This window comes from Mirounga leonina, unplaced genomic scaffold (genome assembly GCF_011800145.1).
Source record: "Mirounga leonina isolate KUSES-001 unplaced genomic scaffold, KU_Mleo_1.0 Mir_175, whole genome shotgun sequence".
NCBI lineage: Eukaryota > Metazoa > Chordata > Mammalia > Carnivora > Phocidae > Mirounga > Mirounga leonina.
This window is the reverse complement of record NW_023270453.1, coordinates 5,490,109-5,503,314: the sequence shown is the minus strand read 5'-3', so window position 1 is coordinate 5,503,314 and position 13,206 is coordinate 5,490,109. Positions and strand designations below refer to the sequence as shown.

General features: G+C 38.8%; 1 long non-coding RNA gene across 3 annotated transcripts; it reads right to left on the bottom strand.

Moving 5' to 3' along the window:
• Positions 1–876: 876 nt before the first annotated feature.
• Positions 877–11,951, bottom strand: LOC118021535. 3 transcript variants are annotated; one of them, XR_004682213.1, is made up of 4 exons: positions 10,513–11,951; positions 9,481–9,577; positions 3,027–3,136; positions 877–2,413 (listed from the first exon to the last, which is right to left on the bottom strand). It is a non-coding gene; the product is annotated as an uncharacterized LOC118021535 (long non-coding RNA). The 3 variants fall into 3 exon arrangements; XR_004682211.1 differs by lacking the exon at positions 10,513–11,951 and having other exon boundaries at positions 9,481–10,489; XR_004682212.1 differs by lacking the exons at positions 9,481–9,577; positions 10,513–11,951 and adding an exon at positions 7,542–8,867.
• Positions 11,952–13,206: the final 1,255 nt, after the last annotated feature.

Sequence of the window (13,206 nt, the reverse complement as noted above, 5' to 3'; positions counted from 1 at the left end):
GGAGTTAAAAATCATTCTGGTTAGGAAAGAATGTCAGGAATCTGCATGGCCTATCCTTTTTTACTCCTTTTACTGTAGGGCTCACTCCAAGAATAGGGTGGGAAAAGAATGCAACCCAGAGTAGTATTTACGTCTCCTTGCAGAGTTCACGGTTTGCAAACCCAATAACTTCAGACTGCAGTTCCATCATATTACTTGTTCCCTATAGAGGTGAGACATTATTATTTGAAAAACAATTTTTTTATTATCACTAAAAGTGAAAGAGACCTGATAAAAGTAACATCAGAAATGCCCAGAGTATTGAAAACCCAATCCAACTGTAAGAGGACCATTTTTTCTCTTTTGCACAACTAATAAAATATTTATGCCCATCACACATAATCTGGAAAATAGGAAAATATATTTTAAAAGAAAATCTTAAAAACCCAAAGAGATAACCATAGCTAATATTTTAGTATCTCTCTCTAGTCTTTGCACTAACTATATTTTACCAAAATCATAATCTTATTGCATTTATGTTTTATACTCTGGTTTTTTTCCCATCTGACATTTTATCATGACCAGTTCTGCATTTCTATCAAAGGGATATATCACTTTTCACGTGTCATCTTCACCTTTTTCTGAATTTTCTAAGTAATGCATGCTAATTTGGAGGGGTAAAGCAAATTACAAAAGCAAAAAAAAAAAAAAAAAAAAAGATACAGCTTCCAAAAAAACCTTGATTCCACCCTCATCCTTAAAAATCATCCATATTCAATGGTTCGCTGGATATCTTTCCTGCCTTAGTAGTTTCTGTAGTACATAAACAACCATAATTTCTTTTTCTAGTCTCTCAGTATTGAACATTTAAGAGGATTCGGGTTTTTTTGCCACATGAACAGTGCAATGAAATTCTTGCATATAAATATTCAAATGCTCTGATGTTCTCATCAGCTAGATAGAATCTAGAAGTGGGTATTACTAGGTGAAAGACATAATTGTCACCTAAGTTCTTGATGCATTTCCAAAACGATTATGAGCCCATCAGCAGTTGCTGAGAATGCTCACCTTCTGTATCCTCATGAACAAGTGTTGTCACTTGAAACTTTTGTCTATCTTATAGGCCAAAAAATTAGTGTGCTATTTTTATTTTCCCTTTTTTTATGAACATCAAGGGTGAATTATCACATGTTTATGGGACATCTGTAATTTTTTCTTTTGTTAGTTATTTGTCATATTTGTCCTTTTGCTATTGGGATAATATGAGTTTCTGACTGCATTACCGCAATTTTATTTTTGTTGCTATAAAGCTGTCAACCACGTGTGTTGTAAAAATGCCTCCCGATTCATCAGTTTCCACTGGATTTGGTTTATAATATTTCATGACACAAACGTATTTAATTTTCTGCAGTCAAATATACACAGTTTTCCTTTGTGATTTATCTGATGCCTTTTTAAGCCTAGGAAGTCCCATACTTAGAAAAAAAATGAGCTAAACTCACCTGTATGTTCTCTTCCTTTACATTTCATTTTTTAAATCTATTTTGATATGGTATGCAAGGTGAGGTTTTAAACCCAACTTTTCCGTAAATACCTAGATTCCCCTTCCACGGTGGAAGGGAATACGTCCTCGTTCACACAATATACCCTAAGGTAGCATCGTCCCCATGGCGGCTAGCCCTTCTTGGGGTATGCCTGCTATTCCTGCTGGCGAACCACACGGGCAAATACTGGAACTTTGTAATACATTTTCACACCTACTAGGAACCTCTTTTGCAAACATTTCTTGGCTATTCCTTCCGGTTCTAAGCTCATTTGGATATTTGCCCCAGATTTGGTACCAGTTACCCTCCCACTTTCTTTTATTGGAAGAGTAACAGAACATTAGATATTCCACAGAACTAACTTTAGAGAGAGTGATATACCAGGGGCAGTCTAGACTCTTTCAGCTTTAGAAGGGAGCTTTTAAAGTTCAAGTTCATCTTGATGCTTCCATTTTTTTTTTGCTTCCAATTTATTTTTACGTTATTTTTTTAAATAAGCTCTACGCCCAAGGTGGGGCTTGAACCCAAGATCAAGAGTTGCAAGCTCCTCTGATGGAGCCAGCCAGGTGCCCCTTGATGTCTCAAACTTAATAAAGCCTTTTTAAACCTTGATAACACACACACACACACACACACACACACTCTTTGCTTTGTCTAAAGTAGAGCTCATTATTCATTTCCCTCCTTTCCAGACCTCCTTCCAGTTTACCATCTTTGCATCCACTTTGATACACCATGCAGCTTGTTGCCACACTAAATCCTGTTTAAATTACAGTGTTGCCACAAAATTTAGAAGTCTCTTTCTTTCTTTCCTTTAACTGGGTCAAAGTTGACAGGTTCAGGTCATCTTCCCAAGTATCATCATCTCCTCTGAGCGCATCCCCAGCTATCTGGAAAGAAAAAGAAAGAAAGAGACAAGGAGAACAGGGAAGACAAAATGAGAGGAGGAGGAAAGAAAAGAATACTAAGGTATAATAGGCACCTGGCCTTGCCAATATTGTTCCCATAAACTTATTTAAAAAGTCATCAAATAGAAAGTATTTCAAGAGTAAAAAATAAAATAGTGCTCTCATTTTTCACAATTAGGAACCAAAATACAGACTTTGCTTTTAAAAAAAAAAAAAATTCAGATTAGTGTCAATGTTTTATTATGACGATGATTTATTTTTAACCATGGGCAATTGTAATACAAAATTCTAATATTTTAGAAGCCCCCCCCCTTGGGTGGATGGATGCATAGATGGGCATTTAGTCATTATCTCAAGGTTTTACTATCCTAACTCCACCATGCCAATCAGGCATACTTGAAAAAAATAACCAAATTGATATTAAGAGTTATTAGACAAATATACCTAACATACCCAATTTTCAAACTCCCAGCAATTTTTCAGAGGTCCATGTAATTTTCACAATAGTACCTAGTATCTACAAAAACACCAAAAAAGGAGGCTTACATGACATTTCAAGTCCAAGTCCATATTCGTCGTGTACTTAGATACCTACCTCCAGAACTACCACAAGGCAGTCGCAGACATTTTGGGCCTGAGTTCAGAGCTGCATCTTCTTGTACACATGCAGCCACATGTGAGCTTTCACATTAGAAAATGTTATGCCTGAAATGCAAATATGATAACAATAATAATAATTTAAAAAATTTAAACACAATACATAACATATTTAATTTGTCTCAAGACAAGTTTATTTAAATACAAGTGGGAGTTTAGGATCGGATTACAACTGGTAAAAGTTAACAGTTCTCCAACTTCATCTGAACACCATTTTTAAACACATTTTAGCTCCCAAAACAATAACATAAGTCAGCCCCAAGATTGATAATGTAAGTCACAAATAATGTAAGTCAGTCACTTTAAAAAACAAAAGCTGCCTATAAGGAAATAATTAAATATGAACATCTGAAAAAACACTCGCTCACACTGAAAGCTTTACTTTGTGATTTGGGCACTCATGAGGGTCAAACCATTGACTCTCATGCATGGACAAACCATTTTCTCCTTGGCAGCAACAACAACTTGAGGGTGATGGTCTGAGAAGTCAGGGCATCCCCAACTTAGGGCATCCCCAATATGATCTTTTCCTCTTTCCTTTAATAGGAGTTAAAGTACAAGTTTCAACTCATGCAGCACACAGTAGAAACCACATTCTGAAGTGAAATACAACACTATAATGCAAAGTTTTCAAAGGAAGGGCACCAGAAAGAGTGACATAACTTTTACAACCATCTATCTATCCATGTTGAAGGTATAAATGAGTTAGAGATTATTGAAGAGGAAAGTTGTTTTGTTTTGTTTTGTTTTTTAAAGATTTTATTTATTTATTTGACAGAGAGAGAGAGACACAGCGAGAGAGAGAACACAAGCAGGGGGAGTGGGAGAGGGAGAAGCAGGCTTCCCGCCGAGCAGGGAGCCCGATGTGGGGCTCGATCCCAGGACCCTGGGATCGTGACCCGAGCCGAAGGCAGACACTTAACGACTGAGCCACCCAGGCGCCCGTAAGTTGTTTTTTTTTAAGATTTATTTTATTTTAGGGTGGGAAAGAAACAGAACATACATGCACGAGCATGGGGTGGGGGATAAGGGAGAGAGGAAGCAGACTCCCCACTGAGGGGGGGAGCCCAATGGAGGGCTTGATCTCATGACCCTAAGATCATGACCTGAGCAGAAACCAAGAGTTGGACGCTTAACCAACTGAGCCACCCATGCACCCAGAAGATGAAAGTTTTTGGAGGAAGTTGTCAGTATGCTGTGTGGATTGACCTTTTCCCCAGAAGGTCTATGGAGCTGTTTGCTATTCACCTCAGGCCCAACACAAAGAGCTTCAAAGGACCACCCTGGGAGTTTACAACTGTACCCATCCTCTAGCCTCTGAGTTCTAGAAAGTAAAGTCCCTTTGACCAGATCTGAACCATACAAGGGAGAGCTCGCTGTTTTTAGATCCTGTAGGGAGGATGAGCCCCTGGAAAGAAATTACCACAGCAAAAAAGAAGCAAAGAGTATGCTTCTCCCTCTCCCTCTCCCCCTGCTTGTGTTCCCTCTCTCACTGTGTCTCTCTCTCTCAAATAAATAAAAAAAGTATATATAAAAAAAGAAGCAAAAAGTATACTTCTGAGTGACTTCTAGGGACTGTGGAAGACTAAATATGAATGCACCTCTGCATGTTAAGGACGCTTTGAGAGAGCCATCCCAATGATGAGAAGTCCCCAAAGAAGCACCTGCTAGAAAAAGGGCCAGTTTTAGACACACGCCAAATGGAGACAGGTAAACTCTAAATCACCAACAGTACTTGTCAAGAAAGAACTTTCTTATCTCCCTCACCTCTTCTCAATGAGATCTAACCCTGAAGCAGCAAGAGACCTTAGTTAGCAAGATGGGAAAGGAGGAGGAGAAGCACTTAGTAAAGAGAAATCTAGTACTCCCATTCCCTTGCATCCAGCACTCTCAAGCCTGGAGAGGGAAGACGTGTAACTTTAAAGCAAGATTGAAATTTTGATTATTAGGTAGACATGCAGATTATAAATCACTATGATTAATTTTCTCTATTATAAACAGAATTGTTTAATTTAGTAAGAGTTACCAGGAAAGTCATGGGACCTGCTTGAATTTTCATTGCAAAATTTCATTTGCAAAGACAGCCATTTCATAAGCTGTCCCCTTGTCTTCTTATTTTCTCCTGCCCTTGACTTTTCAGACACATTGCCCCGCTTCATGCTGTAGTTTAATAACAACCCACATTACTGGGTGCTTACTCTGTGCCCCTCTACTACGTATTTTTTATATACATTTCTCACTTCATCTTCATACAGCTCTGTATTATTAACACCTCCTTTTTATATACAAGGAAACTGAGGCTTATGCAGAACTTGGGAATTTACCCAGGTAGCCTGACTCCTCAATCTGTCATCTTTCCCTGAAAGAATGAGTGAAATGTAGTCTCTTGGTTCAAAGGATAAAAAATATCAGGCTTGCTTTCTTTAATAAAACATATGTGGATCTCCCTTATTTCACGAGAAAATGAAAACATTCCACTGGAGGAGAATTAGTAGAAAAGCAAACATAGCTATTTTTTGTAATCATAAAATCTGCTGATGTACACATTTATTCCAAAATCCTGGATGTCATTATGTCAACAATCACAAAGCTTCCTCAACCCAGACATAAAATAACAACAATCCTAACAACAATATCTAAAATGTGTAATGTTTGACCTTTACAAGCTGCATTTTTATATTTTAACCTAATTTTTTTTCTCACAACAATCCTCTGAGTAGGTATCATTGATGCTATATTTTTGTTGAGGAAACTAAGGTGAAAAGCTTTGAAAACCTGTGATTTACTTAACATCAGAAACTAATACACGACAGAGCCAGGACTAAAGGCAGTATGCGTCCAAGGGAAGTTGAAATAGCCACCCATTTTTGTATCACCTTCTAAGCCCCTCTTTAATGTCAATATTGATATTAATTATTCTTCCTCCTTACGCTTCACATTTTTCAGTAATCAAATCACTTCACAAATCCTCTTACAGATCCTGAATCTCTGACTTCATTCTGATGAGACCATTTGTGGCAAGTAACAATGCAGATGGTTTTCAGATGCAGAAACAGGGGCCTCAAGATGCAAATGAGTTAGTGAAGCCAATGGAACATGAGAGTCTTAAAGGATTTTATAAACCTGAGTTGAATGTATGTCCTCATACAGAAAGACATGCCTTTTCTCATAAGAGATTATTCGAGAATTTCAGAACCATGCCAATATAGTTCACAGTACCCCACTCATCTGGATTGCCCTTCTCTGGGTTCTTGCAAGCAATCAATCCTCCTCATTAAGTTCCAGACTTTTTATTTTTTGAATTCTAAAGTTAAAACATTCTTTTCTATCTATTCTTCATTTCCTCATCAACAGACTCATAAACGTCCCCACTCTCCAACCACTATATTTTTCATACTCTTCATGGCCACAAATACTAATAATTTGTGGTTCTCAGACTTCAGCACTCCTTGGAATCATCTGGAAGTCTTTTTAAAAACCAGATTGGTGGGTTCTGACTCAGTCAGTCTAAGGTTAGTGTCGCCAACAAACACCAGGTTATGCTGATGTTGCTGGTCAGGGTACCACACTTTGAGAACCACTGGACTAGCCCCTTCTCCCATGTTCCCTTAAAGGGGGCCCACAGAAAAGGGCTCGGCTGCTAAGGCTCATGAATCACACAAATGGTGCTCCGTGCCCTGGCCTCACACTGAAGGCTTCTATCTGGAAGAAAAAGAAATGGTTGTCATGACTCATTGCCTTTTTCAAGCTTTTCCAGCCACAAAATTAAAAACAGAAAAGGGCTAAATTAAAAGCAAAATGAAAACAGCTACATTTTTGAGACTTACGGCATGATTTCTGGAGTTAGAACAAAAGATATAAAGACGATCCAGGTGAGCCCTATGCTGGCCGCACTAAACACTGGTATCGAGAAGGTTACCAGGCGAACCCAGAGCCTCTGCAACCAACCCCAAGAGCCCAATCACTTGGGCTTGGCTCCCAGTTTTCTTTGTCAATAGTAAGTTCTTCCATAATTCTCCAAACACATTATCGGCCTATCACTCTTAGAGTTAGCTCACTTCTTCTACAACTTCTCTACTATTTTTTAACACAGAAAAATATCAGTTGTCAGTAAATACTATTAGAACATCAAGCAGGTAGACAGATAATCTGAAGAGAGAAGCCGCAGAGGAGTTCCCTTCTGGTTCCTTTATTTTTGTAATTATCACCTCCAGACAGGTCTCCATGGACAATTTTAATTCCATTTTTCATCTCCTTGGGGGAAAACTAAGGCATTTTAGGTTATGGTATAAAGTCCTTTAATGTGACCAGTATTTTCAATAGCAGTATCGTTACATCAAATAATAAAAAGTAACTGACAAGAAACGTTGTTAATATAAGACATAACATTTCTGCTTAAAAAATAATCTTAGTTCTACATTTAATATAGCAATGCAGGGCAAGAACTACTGACCTTTTACTCTGATCACCACGAGTCCATTAAATTTCAAAACAGGGCCAGCCAGTGACTAATATGCTACTAAGTAATAAACCCATGCCATCCAAATGTAGCTTTTTTCTATCCCAGTCCAAAGGAAAAGGAAAACAGAAGCCTGATGGTAAAGTCACCAAATACACAGATTTTGAAAGAAGTCATTCTGGATGAGCATGAGTCACCAAAACTACTTCCTTAGTGATAAAAGTTGCCTAAGTAACCCAGATGCCTTTCTATGCTAAGAAGTACATGGGCCGTGTGTTGAGTTTCAAACCCACGGGTCATTTCCTTTCCTTAATTGCTAACTGCTCTTCCTGGCTACATTTGGGGCCTGTGTTTTACGCAGTAACCCAGCAACTAGTTATTATGCTATATTTTATCAGGGAGAGCAAAACAGTAAACTTCACATTTCCATGGATTTCAGAGTAAAAGTCACCAAGGCACTGTGACTTTAGCCAGGGAGAGAAGGGGGCATTATGAAACTACTGAACTAGATCTCAATGTGGCAGCAGGATCATGCAAGATTTAGAGACAAAAAGATTTAGCAGAGAAGAGAGAAGTAGATTAGGTGCCCTCTGAGTGCAAGGAAGGTGCTTATTCATTTCTGCGTTCTTAGGACACCACCGGGGGCCTGGCGCACACTACAACTCAAAATACATGGACTAAAGGGGGTCCCTGGTTCTCTCCTGAATAATCCAATCTACTAAGGAACTGGGCCACTACTAATTTAGGATTTCATCAGGCTTTTTAACACTTCTGTGCCTTCTTTTCCCCCTCAGATCTATAATGGGACTGTAATATTTGTTGTCTTGCCCTTGTATACATGTGAAGTGCTTTAAGGAGGCTCTGTTTTAAAACAGGCTGGTGCTGATGAGCATTACTTGGAAAAATCTGATACACAAAAGCAATGAGATGATTAGTGCACAAGAAATTTTTTAACTGGGTAGTAAACTTGTATGTATTCTCAGTAACATTGTTTAGTTTGGCCTTGAGAATCCTGGCTGTCATGTGATTCACTGTATCTCTCATATCACACAACTCTCCCATTAGTTTTGGCCCATGCACTGTTAGTACCCTAAACATTAATGAATCTCTCTAAAATTCAAACTAATATAGAACGAGTAGAAGGTGTTCTTATTTACAGAGGCTATGTGTTCCAAAAATGTTAATTTCTTTTCCACCAGCAAATGTGGTTGAGGATTTTCATTCATGTAACTGGTGTAAGTCATACACCATCACTATCAAATCATTCTGGTGGGTTGAGTCAGAATTCAGAAATGAGAGAAAGAAAGAAAAGAAAGAAAGAAAGAAAGAAAGAAAGGAAAGAAAGAAAGAAAGAAAGAAAGAAAGAAAGAAAGAAAGAAAGAAAGAAAAAGAAAGAAAGAAAGAAAGAAAGAAAGAAAGAAAGAAAGAAAGAAAGAAAGAAAGAAAGAAAGAAAGAAAGAAAGAAAAGGAAAGGAAAGAAATGAGATCTCTACAGAAAACCCCTGAAATTGTCATGGACATCTTGATGATTCACTAAGGGCACCATATTCTCTGAATCAAAAAAGGGTCCTGTTGCTGCATCAGAACAGCGAGAAAAAAAAAAAAAAAAGTCCAAAGAGATAGACAGATACCATGATAAGAATGCCAAAGAGACTTGAGGATGTCACCAACAGTGGTACAAAAATACCACAACATGTGAGATATTACTGTACAGTGGAGTTTCGAGTGTGGAGCCAGAAGTCCTGGATTCAAATCCCAGGTCTGCCACATCCTGACTGTGTGAGCTTGAGTAAGTTACTTAACTTCTGTGTCTCAGTTTCTTCATATGTATAATAGGGCTGTTGTGAGGATTAAATAAGTTAATTCGTGGCAAATAGGTTCATACTTGGCATACAGTAGGCACTCAATACATGCAAGGTCTCATTATGCTTACCATTAGCTTTCCCATCTGGGCCAGAGTCCAGTTTTAGTCATGATATCATGGTATGCCTGGTTACCATTATCCTTGTTTAGAGCTCACAAATCACGGACTGTGAAAACCAACCCAGAGTCAGCAAAATGAAAACCCTGATCCTGACATGCAAGTCACACATGTCTAAACTCCTAAAGTTCTGGAGATCCCAGATGAATGCATTACAGCACTGTATCAGAACAATTTTTCACAATTTATGATACAGAGAAAACATATTTCATCTATATTAAGCTCAAGTTCCACAATATTTTTGTAGTTACTCCATATATCCATATGAGTCACATTAGAGGGCATATTTCTAAGACTTAGCTAATGAGAAATACAAAACCTTACTCGGTATTTTAGAAATCACTGCAGGAAAACTATGGAGAGTGCTGCCAATCCCTTTATTCTGCTACAGTTACCTCAAAATGGTCTTTCCTAGTTATTTCTCATAATTGTAATGAATTTTCTTAATCTTTTGCCTTGCATAGTTTTATCATTATGCCATCTTATATTTCCTTCCATTTGCATTTAGGGTCACTTTGACTTATATGCTTATTATTTTTCTGATACTTTGTCTTTTGATTTTCATTTCTAACCTCTACAGATCATAATGATCTTTGTCAGCATACACAAGACCAAAGTTTGATGGGGTATATTTTAAACACTGAGTTTATCAAACACATCCAAAACTAAATGTAATATCCAAGGTTTTGAAGAAAATCATTTTCACTCGCTAAATGAACATGTTTAGCCAGAGCTAAAACATCTCCACATTTTTTTTTGAAAGACTGGTTAATTCTTTAATCAGTTTGGAGGTAAGTGGGATAGAGTTCTTTTATTTGTCCCAAATATACAGGAAAGACATTATGGCTATATATATATAATCAATATATTTCCATTCCAACTTTACAGGTCACCATAAAGAAAAATCAGAATTTTAAAAAAATTTCTTCAGTTCTTTAAAAGAAAACTGTGCTATTAAACAGTTATTATCAGTAGGCCTATTACCAAAATATCTCCTGAAAAAAACTTCCACCACTCGGGAACTAGGGGACCTCCTCAAGATAGGCAGAGTCAATTTCCAGGATGTCAATGCCCTTGGGCAAATTTTCTTGCAGTGGCATGACCTTCTCTATCCTGAAACATGGTAAAAACATTAGAGGCCACGAGTAAATACCTGCTTGTTTTCATGTGGTAATCTCACTTGGCCAATAACTAAACTCTGACAGTATCATTTAGGTCACTTTCGAATAAGGTCTGGTTTTTATAACTGGGCTGGTTTCGTTTTGTGTTTTGCATCCAGTAAACCAATACTGAAAATCTAGCTTCACATCTGTCTGACATCAACTTGAAATTTTTTGCACTAGGTTTTTCCCTCCATATGTTGATGAACATCTCCTTTTCCCTCCTATATACTGATCACCTTCTCTTTCCTCTGTCATAGACTATACATTAGACTTCGGTGAAATTATAAATAATAAATAGTTCTACAGGGAACTATGATCTGCTTTTATTTCCCCCAAAAAGATTCAAAGAGATTTCCAGGAATTCATCTTTAAGCATTTTCTCAACTTTAGAACTTTCTGAACTTTAGAAACTGTTCTAGAAGATACTGCAGAAGTCCCCAATTTTATACCAACTATGGAAACCAGACCATCACAAGGCTGTTGATGCTAACTCATGTGAACATTCTGAAAGTGCCATAAAAGGCAGAACCCCATGATCCAGCTTATACCTCACCCACCTTATGAGGTTTCACTGTATATAGACTACAGAAGGGAAGATACTTCCAGATAAGAGGATTTGAATGAATGTCTTTCACCCCAAATTAATTTCCCACCTAAAAATTTTTCTTTTGTGTACACCACCTCCATTCTCTCAGTTCCTATCCAGAAAGCTCTGAGCCCTTTGACTTGTCTTCTAACTTCATGGCCGTAACAATCATCCCTCTGTGCTATCACTGGACCCCCCACCCCTCCATTCACCTGATCTACTGCAAACAGCCCTCAAATCGGTCTCCTCAATTCATCCCCCACAACATGCCAGAACAGTCTTCCTAAGGCACAGCCACAAACATGTCTTTCTCCCAGTCACAAATGACAGTGAATTCCCACTGCCCACCACATTAATTATAAACTCCTCTCCCTGGCATTTCGCCCTCCAACGCATGGTCCCATATTAGCATCTGCTTCCCTTTCTCCCCTACCGCTGCTCCACAATCCAGCCATACTGGGATTCCTGCTAGCCCCAAATGCCCCCCAGAACCCTGCCATCTATGCGATTTTTGCTCAGACTCTTCCATCAGTTTCGAACCTTCTTTCTCTACCACAATAAGCTATAAAAAGTGTCCCCAAGTACCTCGAGTACCATCTTTTCTAAATATATTTTCTGGTCTCCCCCAAGTGGCTATGGATCATTTTCCATCTAAACGCTCTAGTATTTCATTCATATCTCCGTCGGAGCACTCACCACATTCCACCCTGTAGTACAGCACTTTCTGTGGTTCCTGATCCTTTTCCAAAGCTGGGAGCTCCCGGGAGACATGAACACTTTCTTACTTACCTGAACTAACAAGCATTGCAGGCCGGTGCAGAAAATGAGGATACCTATCTGCTGAACAGAATATGAGAAAAGACCTGAGTGTGGGAAAATACAGATTCTTCATCGAACAGAGAGAAACTTAGGGTCCCCCTGAAATCGTGGTCTGGTGAGGAGCAGCGGGAGGGATGGTGGAGCATGCTTGGCCTGGCTTTCAAAGGCCATGTTTGAGTGTCATGAGCCTCAACCTCTTTTGCAGCAAAACTTCTGTTTCCTTCACCATCTTTATTACAAATTATGATTCCTTTGTTTGTTCCTTTACCAGAGTATTGTCCCTCTGAATCACATATGTGCACACACAACTCAAGTCTACATTCCAAGAGCACATGCCTTGTTCACTCCCCCCCTCCCCCACAGAGTCTAGCAGAGTGCCTGGCACATGGTAAATATTCAATAAACATATTTTGAGTCAGTGAATGCAACTTGTGGATCAAAATGTCCTGAAAAGATTAAATGCAGTCACCCCTAAAGGGACTAGCACAAGGCTTGCACATAATAGCGCTAGAAGTATTCGCCTCCTCCCTCCCTTCTCTCCTTCCTTCCTTCTTCTATGAATTACTCATGCATCAATCCATACATTCAAGAAATGTGCCAGGCTTCTGTAGGCACATGAGGTTAGGATAGTGAACAAAAAAGAAAAAAAAAATCCCTGCCCTCATGGACCTTAACATTCTTTCTATTTTTATGGAGCTTACATCCTAATGAAGCAATGAGGGATTCACTTTGGGTCTTTGGGACATCTTAAGAATGTGGTCATTAAGAAAAAGAGGTTGTGGCTCTGAGGAGTGGACACAGGAGACAACGATCCAGGATGGCCCCTAGATCTGAGTGACCGAAGAGGAAGGAGTGGCCACGGAGATGAAAGTTTGTCATCTTGGTAGTGTGCTGGTTGCCCTGAACAGACAGGGAAGTTGGGAGGGGAATCCCCTGGGGTTGGTGGGTTTTAGGGTGTGAGATGAACTACATCCAATTTTGGAGATGATGCCTCTGAAGAGATGGAAAGAAATCTAGGTGAAAGGTTTAACTCTCCAAGTAACAATTTAGGGAGCAAGTGAAACCAAACCCCTGGGCACGTGGGTGGCTTAGCTGGTTAAGCATCTGCCT